The 15342-nt window shown below is 51.5% G+C and overlaps 1 protein-coding gene across 1 annotated transcript in view; it reads left to right on the top strand.

The window, feature by feature from the left end:
* The first annotated feature begins 1141 nt into the window (after positions 1-1141).
* Positions 1142-15342, top strand: part of Tmod1 (tropomodulin 1) — a 68206-nt gene continuing 54005 nt past the window's right edge. Inside the window, exon 1 of the mRNA XM_041667424.1 lies at positions 1142-1285. The gene's annotated coding sequence lies outside the window, so the exon portion shown is untranslated. The remainder of the gene's footprint in view (positions 1286-15342) is intronic.

Genomic DNA, 15342 nt, shown 5'->3' with positions numbered 1-15342 from the left:
GCACTTACAGCAGCCAGGTGTGTACACTAAAAGTGATCTCAGCCACACTGTATTATCCCAAATACAGCCTTTTAAAATAGGGTGTGTTCCTGTGAAAATACCATATTTGTTATGTTCATATGGCACATTCACTCCATATGAAACCTCTAAATTGAACAGCAAGAAAGAACAGTGTAACAGAAAATAGCCTCAGCATTGAGCTAGAGTCGCCAACCTGACAGTAAGGGAGGGTCCGTAAGCAAGCGTGGGGGGGGGGGGGTGGCGGGCACGGGCTAGTGGTTGGCTTGCACAGGTTTTCTCACTGTAAACCTTCAGGAAGCTACACACTAAGGTGTGCCCTGAAAATGTTTAAACGTAAGTTATTGGAAATGGTGAGTCCCTGCTTTGTCTAAAGATACATGCTACTTATTCCCTGAAAGGAGCATTCTTAATAGTGTATTATAGGCTTTATAATACAAAAATATGCTTTGGGAAATACTTTTAGTACTCTCCAGCCTTTCTCTTCAGGCATCTACAGCAGAATTAGGGTTTCCCTCACCAAAAACGTTGGGCTAGTCCAATTGAGACATTTCCTTGTGTCTGTTTGGATTCTTTGGTATGAGCCATTTGGTTTTTTTTTTTTTTTTTTTTGAAACACTGAGGCTTTGAGTGTAAGTGGTTTGTTCTGGAGAACACATTAGCCTTTTAAGAAAGCAGAACTTTCGTTCCGGTTATTTTAAGTGGTGATTTCAGACGCTCCATTCTCTCAGCGCTGTGTGGGAGAAGGCGTTCGATTCTGCGTTGAAATTGTGCGTCCACAGATGATGGTTATTAAGACCTGGGCGCGTGCCAGACCTGGCCGACCTATTGGGGAGAGGGGACAGGTTGCCTCTTCAAAGAAAGCAAGGTATAGCCGGGTTTTATTTTACTGGAACATTCTAGACCCCGTGAGAATAAAGATCTCCCCATTTTTGTCCAGATACCTCCAACGTTGCTTAAAATCTTCCCGAGAGAAGTTGTGGAAACCGAGATCAAGGCAGGGAACGACACTTTCACCTGGCTCGGAGCTTGGGGTGGCCCTGCTGGTGGTCTGCGATTCTCCCAGCGAGTGTCGCTCCCAGAGACCTTGCTGCACCCGGGCGCCCCTGGTGGAGCGGGAGGGCGGGGAGGGCGGCGGGGTGGGGCGGGGCGCGGTGACAGCCGAACAGAGCCCGCCCCCGGCTCCCACCCGCGGCCGCCAGGGAACTCGCCCAGGCCCGGGTTCCGCTCCTTGCCACAGCCCGCGCTCGCGCCGCCTCGCATCTCGGTAAGACCCCCGCCCGCCAGCCCTAGGTCCCCCTCGGCCTCGCGGGGCTCCCTGCCGCCGCACCGGGGCGCAGCCATATCTGGGCAAAATATTCAGCTGTCGCCAGCGCCGAGAAGGGACTGAGCGCGATTCCCTCTATAAATAGCCACCGCCTCGGGTGGCCTTCAGGGGGTCCGGATCCCCAGCTTGGCGATCGGGTTGCTGGCCCTCGAGTCCCTGCAGCCTCGCGCGCGCGGTCCTGACCAGGGTGCCTGGACTGTAGACCTGGTCGCCGAGGGACCTTGGGAGCCTCCCGGGGCGCCCCCCGCGGGCATAGGCACGTTGCGAACTGGGCACTAGCCCGCCTGGGAATCTGGGAAGGAAGGGAGTCCGCGCTCGGGGGACGCTGAGCCCTGACCGCGCACCGATCTGGCGCGTGCGGGAAAAGTTTCCCAAACTGCTGGAGCTAGCGATGTTTAAAGCACCAGCGGCACTCGCTTTGCGCAGCCAGGTGGGATGGGAAAGAGCCTGGAGGCTGGAGACCACTGGCTGTTGCCAACTCGGGGGTGGCCTAGGCAATCCTGTTTTTTTTCCTCTGGACCTAGATTTCCCATTTGTAAAGTCAGGGTCCTTCGAGGGGATGGGACCCGAGGCCAAGAGAGCAGCCAGACTTGCTCTGAACCGCCCACAATTCCTGCACCTGTTCCCCAGTTTCAGATTAGGGATGCTGGGGACACAGCTGCAGAAGTCAGGTCCTGGCTTAAGACCCACTAGGGCCCTCGGAATAGCTTGGGAAGTGTGCCTGGGGTGCTTGGGGACATGTGCTGAGTAGCTTGGCAAACAAGTGACCAAATGAACTGGGAGGCTGGGGGAATTCAGTTCCCTGGCTATATGACACCCATGATAGTGCCTTAACCACGCAGCCCCTGTTCTCTCCTTAGTTCCCCTCCCTTAGCTGGTACTCACCTTCTCCGGTGAGTCCTGAAGATCGCCTAGCCCCAACAGAGCCAGAACCTAAACCCAGATCCTGGGTTCCGGGGAAAGGACACCCATAAAGCTGATCTTTCTCCCTAGGTCACCACCACTGTTGCCCTCAGCCCCGTGCTCAAGGTCATGCATACCCGGCTGCAGTCGGCCTGTCTTTCCTTTACCGGTCTGAGCACCTCTGTTGATGGCTGGGACTTTCCCAGGCTGGAGTAATAGTGTGAAGGTTCTCTCTAGTACTGAATTTGGAGATTCCTCGGGTTTCTCTAGCCTATCTCTGTGCTTCACAGATAAAGGAGGGAAGGGGGAGGCGAGCCAAAGGAAGGTTCCCACTGACTCCAAACCTCTCAGCAAGCCAGCAATGAAGACAAGGGACCTGTCACTCTGGCATCTTATCTTTAATGAACTAGTCTCACAGTCCACGCTTTAGACAGCTATTGGCCCTTGGGTGCCTAGCATCCTAAGTGGGAAGCCAAAGTCCTCTAAAAATAGCCTCGGCCCACCTTATCAGAGTCTCACACCTTCTCCCTCCTCTTGGGCAGGGCTCTTTGCTGCAACTTAACTGCAGAAAGCAGGGACTAGGCGGTGTCAGCTCTCAGTAATAAAGGGGGGTTGGCCTGGAACTCAGGGCCCTGGCTCCAGTCCCAGCTCTGTTACCCACCCAGCATGACCTTGAGAAACGACCCGGTGGACAAGATGGTCTTCAGTGGAGCTGGAGTGCAGAGGGCTGAAGTTCTTCCAGAAGCCCTCTAGCTTGCAGGGAGATCTGGCACCCATCCTGTGATGAGGACCCAGGGGTCGGGGGAAAGTGACTTTCCAGGAGCTAAGTGGAAATGTGGACAATGACAGTTACTACACAGGGACAGAGTGCTTGAGAAGTGGGGGAAAGCCATCAGAATTGGAGCAGACTCAGGGATCTTAGCTGCAACATGGCAGAGCCTTTAAAAATAGGATCTGTTGGTGGCCCAACTTGTCTCGCCTCAGTTTCCCCTGTGTGCAGTAGGGCTAACAATAGTAACCACTTCATTCAGGCTGTGGAAGGGAGTGATGGCAGGCAAGCCCTGAGCTTAGAACCAGCCCTGGGATGATGTGTTTAGTGAGGCCGAGGCAGGAGCTTAAGACAAGACAGCTTCCAGGGCTTCCTCAAAGCTCAGATAGGAAGAGAGAGGTGATGGACGGTGATAGGAGCTGGGGCAGGGGAAGGCCCGTTTATGAGATGGCAAGTGTGGTAAGAGGTAGAAGAGAATCCAGGGGTGACCACAGGGTGCAGGAGAATCTGAGCGGCGTGCCCATGGCAGGATTGAGGACATGTCTCATGTCACTAGGTCTGCATGTGGCTTTCGACCCTTGGGACTTTACTGAGCAAAAAAAAGAGGGCAAAATGAAACACGTCCCTTGTGCCCTGACTGACTTCAGTATCTGTAAAGGAAAGTGGCAGCGAGCCAGGAAGGGTGAGTTGACCCTGCTGCAGGGGCCTGGTGACCCTGGCTTGCTCCTTTCGGGGATGACGTCATCTATTGATGACTTCTGCTGAGCCCAGTCATATGGCTTCTTCCGGACAGTGTTTTGATTTTTCAGTCTTACTAATGGACCAGCCCAGGCTGCCAACATTTCTAAAGAGGCCAGTTCACTTTCCGTCCGAGCCGGAACACTAGCTAGATCAATTATTTGGCTACCAGGAGTCATTATCAGTTTAAAGCCAGGGGCCTCCCTGCTCCTTGGGGTTAACGAGTTCAATCACGCAGCGCTGGAGCCATCTCCCTTGCTGTCTGTTTTGTAATGTCCTCTGGTTTATTACTGATGCTAACAGACTCCCAGTTGTGCTCAATGATAATGAAGAATGAGCTCACTGCAATCAACCTAGGACACGGTCTGGAATCTTCTGGGCTGAGGCGCTGGGTTCTTGTCTGCTAGGAAAGCAGAACAAACTCGGGCATTTATCTCGTCCCTTTCTTGTGTCCCCATGGTGATAAACTTTGGGAAAGGCTCAAGATCGCAGTGCCCAGGAAGGTAGGAAGGTAGGAAGGAGGGGGAGGAGGCAGGTCCCGCCCCTATGGCCCTTTCTCCTTATACTCCCAGGGTCCCCAGCCCTAGCTGCTTTCATTCCGGATTAGTAGAGTAGTACCACAAGGCTGTTTCTAGAGGTGTCTGTAGTGGATATTGGCAGTGGCCACCGGACATTTCCCCCTGTGCCCAGACGAGCCGAGGAAAGCAGAGGCACCTCGCAACCTCACTCCCCCTTCTTCATGGACTCATCTTCAGCCTGACCTTTCGGTGCTGTGGCCTCTAGTGGCCTCTCACCCCCCCACACACACCTCTGTACCCACCTGACAAGTTCTTGTGTCCAGTCTGGACACCCCCCCCCCCCTTAGCCTAAGGCTCCTGCATACTGGACAAAGTATGTATGTAGCTCGAAAGACCCAGCTCTGGGTTCTCCTGTCAATGCTCTCCCTGTTTTCTCATCTTGGTCATCAATGACATGGTCCACCAGGGTACCAAGCCAGAGCCTCCCTCCCCTTCACTGTCCCTTCACATGGTCACCCAGTCAGCTCTACGTTTCTCACCGCTCCTATCTGTTCTTAGGTCCACATGCGCCACTGCAGTCAAGGACTTGGGCCTCTTCACCTGAGGCTCTTGGTGGAGTCTGCTCTCCAAAGGGCTTCCCAAAGCAGAGCTATGGCCTTTTCAATGCTTTTTAGCGGGGGAGGGGCTGACTCCCCATTCCCTATTGAAGTACAGAGATTCCTTAACATTAAGCAGAATCTGAGCCCAGGGTACTCTGAAATCCTGCTAGGTCTGCCCCAGTTTCTAGGAGACTTCCCCATGGTCAGAAATATGCCAACATTGTGTGTCTCCTGCCTTTGCCCAGCTCCTCCCTCTGCTTGGAATGCTGCTGTCCCGGTACTCAACCAAAGAGTTTGAAAACATCGTTTAAAGCCCAGGCCCTTGGTTTCTCATCCATGCTCCCTTCTAACTCCCAGAGCATCCGCACAGGGTGCTCGAACTGAACCCAGTTGCTGCTGCCTTCTGGCGGGGCAGGAGGGAAGCTGTTGGAGGGCAGTGCTGGTGGCTCCTGTGTGTGCAGCATCCTCAGTGATCACAGCTCAAGATGCTTGCTGTGGTGTAGGTTCTAGGAAATGGTTGGCAGGTGAATGAATGAGTGAGTGACTGAGTCATCACAGTGACAGGCATATGATACACACCAACCGGCATTTACATGTTTGCCCATCTACCAGACCATCAGCTCCATGGGGCCAGGGACCAGACCTGCTTGGTTGCTTCCTGTTGGGTCCCAAGCTCCTGCCAGTCCCGTCACACTAAACAACCAACAAGACAGCCCATCATGTCCTTTGAAACTAAGCACAGTCCTGTGAAGGAGAAGCCTGGTTTGTTTGGGTTTTTGTAATCAGTGAGTAGACCTCAGCAGGAATTGGGGGTGTGCATTCCAGAATACTGAGGTGCTTTTCAGGGTTATAAACTTGAGGAACAAGGGTCCTCACATTCTGTGTCAATGCTTCCCTCTCTTAACTGGGCATCTCAGCCATGTGGAATCTTCCTGTACTGTAAATCCTCAGATTCTAGCTCAGTGGGTATAAAATAGGGCTTGAGAGTATGAATTTCCAGCAAGTACCTTTGCCTCTAACGTCTCTTATCACCACAATAAAGCGATCCTGACCTTCATCCTATCCATACCCACAGCAGCTTTCTCCTGCTGGACTTTAAGATGGTTTTTCTAAAATCCACAGGTGGATGCTTTTGCTCAATTCTCAATACCAAGGGCTCCTTCTAGTCAGCACCCTGCTTACAAGTGTGGTATCAACAAGTTTCTGGTCAGTGTTGGGGTGGGAGCCTGAGACAGCTGCCATGTTGCAGTCAGTACCAGACACCCAGGGGCATGCAGGTTGAAAAGGAACAGAGAGGAAAACATGAAGACAGCCTTGCCCCATGCAAGCTCAGGCAGATAACAGAACTCTGACTGGCAGGGCTGCATGTGATTGCTTGCGAACATTTGTGTGTTGCACATCAAATTCTGCTTGCTTACTTAAAAGCATTAGAGATGGCTCAAAATATTCCTAGAAGGGCAAGGAAACTCACAGAGACAGACTTCCTAAAGACAGCAGAAACCTGGAAGATTGCAATCATGACCCTCTTTGAGCGTCTGACTAATGTCGTGGATCCTTGCTGTAGAAAAATGAATCCATCCATCCATGTGGCAGCTCACATAGTATTTCAGGCAGTGCAGAGATCCCCTGAAACCCACTCAGAAACATGAGTGCCCAACACAGAAGAAGAGAGGACCATGTGAGCGTCCTGGCTGGACATGGCAACTGTTTCTCGACCCTCAACTCCTAGTTAGTGCTGGCAGCTGGGGAGACGAGGGCAGCCTCTTTGTGTCTGGCACAAGGAAGGGCATGGGTCTTTCTAGAGAGAGAAAAGCTCCATGAGCCCCAAGTCTCAGCCTGTTGTCATGACAGCACAGCAAACGAGCTTCTTATAAGAGCCACACCTCACTAGCAGTTTAAGAAGCTTCGCCCAGTGGCTAAGAACTTGAGGACTCTGGAGCCCAGCTCCTTGGCTTCACCCCCTCTGTGTCTTGGCTTCCTCCTCCATCGAGTGGGTTGTTGTCAGGATTGAATGAGTTACGTGAAGGATGCTAAGGGCTGCACCTGGGACCTGGTCCGCACTGGGGAAGCATGAGTTCTCGTGCTGAGGGACAGCAGCGGGAGCTGGGATAGTGAGCACAAGCCGATGGCTCCTGAGATTTGTGCATTGGCTCTGTGGCCTTGCTTAGCATACTGGGCTAGAGTACCCGCCCCATCTGTGCCACCTGGAACTGCAGATGGCACTTTACTTGGAAACAGGGTCTTTGCGGAGATGTTAGTTAGTTAAGGTGAGGTCATATCAGATAGGGTGATCCTGTGGCCAATGGCTGGTGTCTTTATAAGGAAAAGGAGTGCATAGGGAAGAAGCCATGTTGTAGCTGGAAACTGGGAGAAGCAGTGACAAGGGATTGCCCACAGTCACCAGGAGCGGAAAGGGAGTGGAAAGCAACCCACGCCCCTGCGCCCACCCCCAGATTCTCCCAGAAGGAACCAATCTCACTAATATCTTGATTTAGAATGTCTGTCCATTTGACCTGTGACAGAACTGGTCATTTGTCATGGTAGCTCTTAAAGGCTGATATGGTTAAGTTCAGTTCTCGGTGCCTAAGTCTCTTCACCTGTAAGATGAAGGTAATGAACGCACCTGCCTCCGCCTTAGCAATACTGCAGGCTGTAAGCCGTGTAGGGAGCTCGGTGTAGTGGGGTACCTGCTGTGCAATAAGAATGAAACCGGTCTGGTCCGGTGGGTGTGGCTGGTAGAGCACTTGCCTAGCCTGCTGAAGGCCCCAGCTTCATCCCCAACCATGGAAGGAAGAAATAAAAAAAAAAATAGTCTGTACCTGATATAGGTTGTTTTCTCAGCTACTTGAGGTGGAAAATTACAAGTTCAAGGCCTTCCTATGTGAATTCAGAGCCAATTCGGGAGATTTAGGGAAACCCTAACCCAAAATAAAGCCAAGGGTGGCTGGAAAGCTGGCTTGGCAGATAGAGTGCTAGGTGCTCCTCAGAGTGCTCAGGTTTGGTTCCCAGCACGGACGTCGGGCAGTTCACAACACCTGTGACTCCAGCTCCAGCAGATCCCCTGCCTCTCCTGGCCTCTATGGGAATACTCATGTGTGTGTGTGCGTGCGCTTGGGCATCCTCATGTGTGTGCTCACACACACACATACACAATCATGAGAAGCTACGGTCGTGAGGCAACAGCAGCCTCAATGAGGTGTCAAGAGTTTTCCATTGTGTTTTAACACAATTTATATACCCAGAGTCCTGTTCATGATCTCCTATGGGGTCTGCATGTTTGGGGCTGAGACAGCAAGACGATGTGTGCACAGATCTTTGTAAAATCCCATGAATCCATTGGCAGAGTCAGTGCCTAGTAATGGAACCGCTGAGTCAAAGAGTGTGTGTGCTTTGAGAGGCAGGAATTGCCTGGCTTTGAAGACCTGGCAGTGTCTCCCCTGTCCTATGAGGACACCCACCTCTCCTCAGGTTCTGTGTGGGTGGTGCCTGGCTTTTTAAATCTCATTGCGGGGTTCCATCATCCATCCAGATGTTGAGTAAACATCTTCTTCTTTTTATGTGAATTGCCTTTACTTCCCTAGCCCTACAGTTTTTCCTGGATTGTTCTGTTTTTGTTGTTGCTGTAAGGACTCTTCATTAAGCAAGTTAGCCTTTTATTCAAGGCACAGTAGATCTATTCCTCCCAAGTTACTTCTTGTCATTGCTCATCTGGGCTAATTTTCATAGTCTCAAAAAATATAAATGTGCTTTATAAAGCTCTGCTTTCTGTGAATACCCACATGAGGCCAGGTGGGGACAGGAAGATCCCAGGGGGCTTCTCTACGAGTTCATTTTCATCCCTTACAGCCATCAAATTCACAGGCACACCCACACAGCCTCTCCTGTAGCCCAGGCTGGCCTCGAACTTGCTATGTATCCAAGGATAACCTGGAATTATTGATCCGCTTGTCTCCTGCTCTTGAGTGCTGGGATTACAGGTGTAAATATGACATCACTCTGGGTTTATGAGCTGCTAGGATAAAACCCGAGGCTTTGTGCCTGCTAGGCAGATGACCAACTGAGCCATGTTCCCAGCTTACCTGCCCCCCCCCCCGACACCTCCCATCCCTGGCTCTCCAGTGCAGGGCTTAGTATAAGCCCTGGGAGTCTTGCCTTTGTGTGGATAGGCTGTAAATCAGTGCAGTTACTCCCACAAACCCTGACATCTTTTCCTGTTTGTGTTATAAGGTCTGGCTTCTGGAGCCCCCTGAAAAGGCACACAGAGCCCGACCAGAGACAAGGTCAGAGACAAGCTAGAACCAGGAAAGCTGTACAAAGACAAGGAAGGGGGCAGCCCCAGTGCTGCTTGAAGGCAAGGAGCTGATAGCTGGAGGAGGGGTGCCGTGGAATCCCTGGAGGATTTGTGTGTGTGTGTGTGTGTGTGTGTGTGTGTGCATGTATGTACACCTTCTGATCTGAACCACCGGCAGCTTTGGCTGCGCGGACCTTTGAGGCGCAGCGGGCTCTGGGTTGGAATTCGTAGCAGCTGCAGAAAGTGACAGGCAAACCCTGTGTTTAGTGGCATTGCGTTTTTAGAAGGTGCTTTCCCGCGTGACCAACAGAAAGAGTTCAGCCCGAAACCAGAAAAGCACACAAGCCAGTAGACACGTTTTCTAATGATAGCCGAGCCTCTTCCATCATTGCTGCAAATACATCTTTCATTAGAGAACCCGACTCCAGCAAGTCTTCAACCATATCAGCTCACAAGAGCACCAGGGACAGAGACATCAGCTCCCTCTAGAAGGCCTGGAGGCGTTGCTCTGCCCACATGCCTGTAATGACAGGCGCTCCTAACCCCCCGGGTCAGCCCCATGTCCTCCTGGGTGCCATCTATTGTTGAGGTGTTCCTTGTGTTGATCAGAGTCCATGTCTTGGTGACCTCAGTCAAACTGTGTCTTTTTCACTCTGGAAGCCATCAGGCCACACTCTGTTCTCTTCAACAGTCAGAATTCTCCAGTGCCTGAGGAATGGCATCCGAGTTGTCCTGTGGCCTTGGTCTTCCTGGTCCATTGGCTGGACCAATGAACACTTAACACCATCCCACCTTCCCTGGACTCAGTCAAAATAGAGGACTTTTAAATAAAGCATTTACTTTATTGTGTGTGTGTGTGTGTGTGTGTGTGTGTGAATGGGTACCCGAGGAGGCCAGATTAGATTATAGCAAGCACCTCAGAAAACCATATCTATTGCAGTTTGGTAGCATCTGTTGAAATTTAATGTGTACCCATTCTATACCCAACTGGCCAAAAAGTAAGTGGTTCTTTCTTCCAGCAGACATATTCAGGGCACTGTTGGTAATTCCCCCAGTAATGGAAACAGTTTAAGCATTCTTAAAGAATAAATCGATCCAGTCGGGTGGCGGTAGCACAGACTTTTAATCCTAGCACTCAGGTAGCAGAGGCAGGCAGATCTCTAAGTTCAAGGCCAGTCTGGTCTACAGAGCAAGTTCTAGGACAGTCAGGGCTACCCAAATAAACCCCATCTTGAAAAATAAAAAAAGAAAGAAAGAAATCAATCAATCTATTGTGGTGTGTTTTATGTCATAGAATACCACACAACCCTGAAAAGAACAAACTGTTAATACAGGCTATGCCACTGACGGATCTCAGAGATAGGATGCTTTGTTTGAAAGAAACCAGGTCTGGGACTGTGGAGATGGCTTGGTTGACAAAGTGCTTGCCTTACAAGCATGAGACTGTTTGATCGGCCAAGTGTGGATCTCGTGATCAGAGCTAGGAGACTGAGGCAGAGTCAACACCTGGGGCTCACTGGCCAGCCTGCCAGGCTCATTGGGCAAGTGCCAGGCCAATGAGAGATCTTGTCTCAACAAAACAGAACAAAACAGTGGTCAGTGCCTGAGGAATGATACCCGAGGTTATCCTCTGGCTCCACATATTTGCATCATGCATACCCACACATAATATGAACCTGCACACACCCGAAAGACGCCAAACCAGGAGCCTTTCCACTGTATGCTTCAATGTATATGATATTCAAAATATAGTCATAGCTAGTTTGTAGTTTTGAAGGTTAGAGCATTGCCATGTTTTAGGGAGACTAAGTAGGGCCGTGGAATAGGCCTTTAAGGTGAGTGCCAGCTGAGTGTTTACACGGTTGTGTGTATTTGGGCAGTCCCTAGATTCTACACTTAAGGTTTGTACTGTATTGCATGCAACCTCTCGGTTGCTCAGCTGTCATGATCCAGGACTGGCAGAGTTGGCTGTTGGGCCTCTCAGGAGATGAGGGAGGAGAGATAATCCAGCCATCTGAGCTGTGTCATTCAATCTAATGTCCCCAGCATGGGACAAACAGTACATGCACATTCTCACCCTGCACAGGGTCCCAGAGATGCTCAGTGCTACACGCCCAAGGCTGCCAGCTAGCCAGGACCAGGACAGGGCTAGCCCACATTCTCTTCTCTAAGGGATGACCTGAGATCACACCTCATCTGTTAAGATCTGATGGCTTAGCACATCTCCTCCAAGGGTAGTGGACAAAGAACTGTCGGGTGTGACATCACCCCAGGGACCTCTGTGTGAGTTTCACCCTCCCTTTTAGTTTTTTTTCTCTCCCACAAGGGCCCAGAATGCTGTGCATGTAATAAGTGGTCTGTCACACAGCTCACTCTGGGAATTAGGCTGCGGACCCAGAGGAGTGTAGCAGCTGGCTCAGGGGTCACACTGCACAATCGGAACCTTCGGTCAGGCCCTTGACTCCTGCTCCAGTGCTCCTTCTGCCATGGCACAATGGCCTCAATAGACCAGGCAGGTTGCAATGGGTGAGTAGTCACCAAAGAGGAAAATGACTGTCATCACAAGTGGGGGAAAAAAAAAGTTGGCCCTAGGGCCTCCAGGGTATGTGACCTGGGAAAGGGAGCAGAAGTGTATTCTATATATACATTTGCTGGTACCCAGAACCGTGTTCTGCAAATACCCTGTGTTTGGCCAAACACTCTGTAGTCACCATCCAGAGATGCTTAAGCCTTTCATCCTTGAACTTGTGAGTGCGTGCGTGAGTGTGCCCTGTGTGTGTCCACATGCATATGGAGGCTAAAGGTCAACCTCAGGTGTTGTTCCTCAGGACCCCTCTACCTTGATTTTGAAGCAGGGTCTCTCCCTGGAACATGGGACTTGCCCATTGTCTTAGGTTGGCTGTCTGACCAATAGCCCCAGGGATCCGCCTGTCTTCATGTCCCCAACCTAGGGGCAGCCAGTTACACTGCCAAACCTGGATTTTTACATACGTGTTGGACATCAGGCTCAGATCTTCATGCTTGCATGATAGGCCTCTTACTGGATTGGGCACATCTCCCACCCCCTGCTTATATTTTTACATTCAGTCGGAACCTCAGCTCACATGGACCCTTCTTCATCTCTGCTTCCTGGGGGAGATTCTTGGAATCCAACTGCCCTGTCCCTGAATTGCACCCCCAGGCCCTCTCCTTCCTGACCAGATACCACCTGGAACCCCTGCCCACCCACCCCAGTGCAGTCACCTGGGAATACTGAAGGTAAAAACATCGACTTCACCACAGTTAGCCCCCAGCCTCTTGGCCCAGCCAAGACATAAAATACACATAGGGAATGGAAATCTGTGGGTCCAGACAGTGGGAACTTAGATGAGGGTACGGGGGCGGGGGAGGGGGGAATCTGTTGCACCGTGGTCAAGGGGATCGGCTTCCTACCCTGCCCCACTACAACACAGTGCATCCATCCTATGTGTGATAGGAGTGGGGGCTTGAGGCCAGCAGCCTTGTCACAGATGCTCTGAGCTGAAGAATAAGAGTGCCTGTGCTGATGGTGACGTTACATAGTAAGAGAGACTATGGCAGAGCAGGAGAGACAATGAAAGGCCTCGTCTTATTGATACCTTTCCCCTACCTTTAAAAAAGGATTTATTTTATTTTTAATTTTCTCTGTGTCTCTGTCTTTGTTTCCTCTGTCTCCCCACCCCACCATGTGTGTGTGTGTGTGTGTGTGTGTGTGTGTGTGTGTGTGGTGGGTATGTACACATGTGTGCAGGTGCCCACAAAGGCCAGAAGTAGATATTGGATCCCCTGGATCTGGAGTTACAGGTGGCTGTGAACCAGCCAATGGGGTTTCTTGAAACAGAACTTGGGTCCTATGCAAGAGCAGTGTGTACTCATAACTGCTGAGCCATCTCTCCAGCCTGCTGTCCTGCCTTTCAAACGGTCCTATGGTTCTATCACACAATGAACCCATTAAATTCTATATGCAGTTAATTGTCTTTGACGTTGTTCTACTGCTGTGAAGAGACACCAAGACCATGGCAACTTTCATAAAAGAAAGCATTTCATGGGGGGCTGGCTTACATTTTCAGATTGGTCCATCATCATCATCATGGCAGGGGATATGATGGTAAGCGTGGCACTGGAATAGTAGCTGAGAGCTGTACTGGAGTCCACCAAAACCTCAAGCTCCACCCCCCAGTGACACACTTCCTCCAATCAGGCCACACCTATTGATCCTTGCCATTCTTTCCAACAGTTCCATTCCCTGGTAACTAAGCATTCAGTTGTGCGAGCCTGCGGGGGACACTCTTACTCAAACCAGTACAGCTGTTGTCTTAGTCACCTGTCCCACTGCCGTGGCAAAATGCCGGTCCAGGCTTAGGGTTTGCTGGTGCCCTAAGGTCCATCGTGACATGACAGGGAAGGTGTGGCAGCAGGAGAGCGAGGCATAGTCTGGGAGCCCAGAGCGATGGACGCTAGTGCTCAGCTCACTTTCTCCTTTTCAGACAGTCCAGGACCAACACTGAGGGTAGCCATTCCAGCCTCAATTCATCCATCTAGAAAGTACCTCACAGGCATGCCCAGAGGTTTCCGTAGCTGATTCTAGATCCTGCCAAGGTGACAGTAATGACTAACCGTCACTCCAGTCCTGCCTAGGAGGCTCCTGTTGGATGGCAGGTGGTACTGGGCCATCTTATTTGGGGGGGGGCGCTCCTGGGAAGTGTGAGGAGGCCAGGGATTTGGATCCTGATTACTCTGAGAACTCCCCGATTCCTGCTTCCTCCTCTTTTCTCCCTGGACCAGGTCACAAGTGACGACACCACCGGGAATGGAAACTCACCCCTCCTTGAAAGTGGTTGTTTAGATGCTACAAAGGTCTCCATACAGTGGGGAAGTGGCTCTTGTCACAATACTCCTCTCATTTTGTGACCTTGAACTTGCCCCCAGACATGAAGTTCAGCACCCCCAAACATTCATCCTCTTGTCTCCACCTTCCATACCCAGCTGAGTGCTGGTTGACTTTTCTCCCCTAGCTGGCTGCTGTTCGGAGGTGGGACTCACTTGTACCCTGGTGTCCTCAGGCACCTTCCCAGCTTCTCATCCCACTTCAAGCCTTCCTCCTCTAGCCGTACTGACCTAGCTGTGCTTCTGGGGGGCTGTGTCCCTCGCTGACCACCCACCTGCAGCTACTGTCTTCTTCTTCCTCTGAGCCAGGCTGGGACTTGATCACTGAAACGAAATGCCAGATATGACTGCTCTCCCCTGTGGGCCTGCCTGGGGTGCAGGGGAAGCGCCGATAACATAACCAACCTCCCCAGGTTGTGTGGGTGTGGGAGTGGGGGATCAAAGGGCCTGGAGCAGCTGAGGGAAACCCTGCACTGAGGGCTTCCTAAGACCTGGAGGGCAGGGACGGGAAGGGACAATCCAGGCTGCAGAAAAATGAGAGCCGATCCGGGACTGAAATATCCGGGGTAAGATGGTCAGTACAGCTAGAAGAGGAAGGCTTGAAGTGGGATTAGAAGCTGGGGAGGTGCCAAGGACATTAGTGTACAAGTGAGTCCCACCTCGGGACAGCAGCCAGCTAGGGGAGAAAGTCAACCAGCACTCAGATGGTTGTCAGGACACCAGGTCTTGACACTAGGTGGGGAGTTTTGTTCTTTCTCAAAAGGGGAGCTATTAGGGGCAATTGGAAGCTCATGGGCTGCAGGAGAATGGTTTTCACAAGCATTTGGGTGTAATCTGAAGAAGGAGAGCTGAGACAGAGGGATGGGCCAGGCTGTTGGGATAACACAGATACTAAAGGGTAAAGGCCCTGGGAAGAGAAAAGAGGACAGATACATGGATGGTGGGAGACTCAGGATTCCAGTCACACACAGACAGCAGTGTCTGGTTCTACCTTGTGAGCCACAAAGTGGAGCCTAACTTAAGCCAGGCAGGGCCCTGAGAACATGACTGGCAGGACCTGGGCACAGGGATAAGGGGGGGGGGCTGGTGTTCAATGTTGCCAAGTTTTGGCTGAGACAGATGAAGGAATTCCAGAGATGGGTGGTGGTGACAGCTACAAGAGAAGGTACTGAATCGTCCGAGTGCCGTAAAACTGGACGCTTCAAAATGGTGAATGGCTGGGCTGTGGCTCATTAGGAAAGGGTGCACCTGGCTGCACGGAGCCCTAGGTTCCG

Source organism: Microtus oregoni, unplaced genomic scaffold (genome assembly GCF_018167655.1).
Source record: "Microtus oregoni isolate MIOR12 unplaced genomic scaffold, Mior012 000017F_ref0000208, whole genome shotgun sequence".
NCBI classification, from domain to species: Eukaryota; Metazoa; Chordata; class Mammalia; order Rodentia; family Cricetidae; genus Microtus; species Microtus oregoni.
This window is presented reverse-complemented; position numbering and strand designations above follow the sequence as displayed.